This window comes from Schistocerca cancellata, chromosome 7 (genome assembly GCF_023864275.1).
Source record: "Schistocerca cancellata isolate TAMUIC-IGC-003103 chromosome 7, iqSchCanc2.1, whole genome shotgun sequence".
Taxonomy (NCBI): domain Eukaryota; kingdom Metazoa; phylum Arthropoda; class Insecta; order Orthoptera; family Acrididae; genus Schistocerca; species Schistocerca cancellata.
This window is the reverse complement of record NC_064632.1, coordinates 542698419-542701316: the sequence shown is the minus strand read 5'-3', so window position 1 is coordinate 542701316 and position 2898 is coordinate 542698419.

Sequence of the window (2898 nt, the reverse complement as noted above, 5' to 3'; positions counted from 1 at the left end):
AGGACCGTTGTTTGTTAACATTTTACTAACACCAATATTTGTCTGGCTTTCTTTGACATTTGAGAAGCAACACGAACAATTACTGTTAAGATTGTTGCAGTTAAACAATTATGTTACTTTACTTTCGGAAATACTATTGAAAACTTTCCTCATGGTCACGCAAAGCGGTGGCCCTTAAACTGATGTGTGCAAACTTTAGTATTTAATAATGATTTTCAGAATTTACTAACAAAACAGTACTCTTGCCAGTAATTTACTATTATTCAAGCTTCAATAAACATCAGGATACTCGGAATAAATTCGTTTAGGTAAGGACCCTACTGAGGTAAATGACATAGGAAAATCACGGTTAAACACAGAGGTACATTTAACACTTATATTCCACTGATTGAAAATGGATAGTTCACACTGTGATACACCTCTAAATAAAGTACTTTGCCTGTTACCGATGTCGAAGGTGGCGTGAGGCGGTGCTGCGTAGTAACATTGCGCAGGTACGGCTCTTGACGTACATAGCTCTGTCTTCCTCTTGGTGACGACGATAAAATTGCAAATTAATTAACTGCCGTACAGCGCCAATCGTGTAGAACACGTCCGAGGCCAGTAACCCAGTCTTGCAGGTAAATTCGGGGCCTCTAGTGCTTGACCAACGTAATGCGTGTTCACTACTTGCAGGGCAGCTGCCGACTGTGTGAGCCACTTGCGCGCCAAATCTCACTCGCGCACCCCACCAGCTTTTCCATTCCACTACAGAACGGAGTCCCGTTCTACCTATGATCACTACATCTTTCCAATTTACACTTCTGCTTACAAAAACCCTAAGTATGAACCATCTACAATTGCATGACAGGATATACATACAAAATTGACATAAATAGTTACAGTTGTACTTAAAATATTACATAATTATTTACAAAATATGTTTTAATACCTTTACTCCACCTACGTGAAAGAGGCTATTTTAAAAAGATAAACTACACTTAACAAAAAACTTACTCTCGTTATAGTATTTTCTTAATTTTTCGAAAATTATTACGGAACAAAAAAAATTTTAAAATATGCAGATTAATGGCAGTATTATACAGGGTGATTCAAAAAGAGTACCACAACTTTAGGAATTTAAAACTCTGCAACGACAAAAGGCAGAGCTAAGCACTATCTGTCGGCAAATTAAGGGAGCATTTAGTTGTACATTTGTTCGCATGAGGCGCTGTTGACTAGGCGTCAGCGTCAGTTGATGCTAAGATGGCGACCGCTCAACAGAAAGCTTTTTGTGTTATTGAGTACGGCAGAAGTGAATCGACGACAGTTGTTCAGCGTGCATTTCGAACGAAGTATGGTGTTAAACCTCCTGATAGGTGGTGTATTAAACGTTGGTATAAACAGTTTACAGAGAATGGGTGTTTGTGCAAAGGGAAAAGTCCTGGACGGCCGAGAACGAGTGATGAAATTGTAGCACGCATCCAGCAAGCATTTGTTCGCAGCCCAGGAAAATCGACTCGCAGAGCTAGCGGAAAGCTGCAAATTCCACAATCAACTGTATGGAGAGTCCTACGAAAAAGGTTAGTTATGAAACCTTATCATCTGAAATTGGATCAAGCACTGTCTGCAGCTGATAAGATTAAAAGAATCGATTTCTGTGATTTTATCCTTGCTCAAATGGAAACAGATGAATCTTTCGTTTCAAAGATTGTGTTTAGTGATGAAGCAACTTTCCACACTGACAGGAAAGTCAACCGTCACAATGTCTGTATATGGGGCACTGAGAATCCGCGGGAAACAACTCAGTATGAACGTGACTCGCCTTAGGTGAACGTTTTCTGTGCCATTTCAGCCAATAAAGTTTTTGATCCCTTTTTCTTCGAAGGTGCTACTGTAACTGGACTACAGTATCTGGAGATGTTGGAGAATTGGCTGTTCCCTCAGCTCGAACAAGAAGCACAACAATTCATATTTCAGCAGGATGGAGCGGCACCACATTGGCACTTATCTGTCCGTAACTACCTCAACGTCAACTACCCGAGGCGATGGATCGGCCGCCAGGCAGCCCGTGACAGAGCACTTCATCACTGGCCTCCAAGAAGCCCTGATCTTACCCCCTGCGATTTTTTCTTATGGGGGTATGTTAAGGATATGGTGTTTCGGCCACCTCTCCCAGCCACCATTGATGATTTGAAACGAGAAATAACAGCAGCTATCCAAACTGTTACGCCTGATATGCTACAGAGAGTGTGGAACGAGTTGGAGTATCGGGTTGATATTGCTCGAGTGTCTGGAGGAGGCCATACTGAACATCTCTGAACTTGTTTTTGAGTGAAAAAAAACCTTTTTAAATAATCTTTGTAATGACGTATAACAGAAGGTTATATTATGTTTCTTTCATTAAATACAAATTTTAAAGTTGTGGTATTCTTTTTGAATCACCCTGTATTTACAATAGCATTACAAACTGATGGTTTACCTGCAGAGCGCAGTACGATACACGCTCCAAGCGAGACAGAACGCAGGCGGCTCTGCCGGAGACGCGTCGCGCTGGCCGGTGCAGACATTACACGGTCGAAGCGGCTGGCTCCGAGGAACGCAGCGGTGACGTCATGACGTCACGCTGTGGGAGCACGGCGCTACAAGTGCAACGCCTCTTGCATCCCGCAGGGGGGCAGCTGAGGGCCAAGGACACGTGCCAGCCACCTAGCAGCACGTGCGGTCGTCTGCCGCACTTGCCGGCAAGTAGCCTGTCAGCTTGCTGTAAATCATCGCCAAGACACATCGTATTCCTGAGGAAAACTGGCTACCTGGTTTCCATGATTCCGTGCTGCACATGCACAGATGACTATGTACGAGGGCGTGCTGAAAGGTAACGCGTCTGAACTTTGTATACTGTTGCCGGTATCAGTTAAG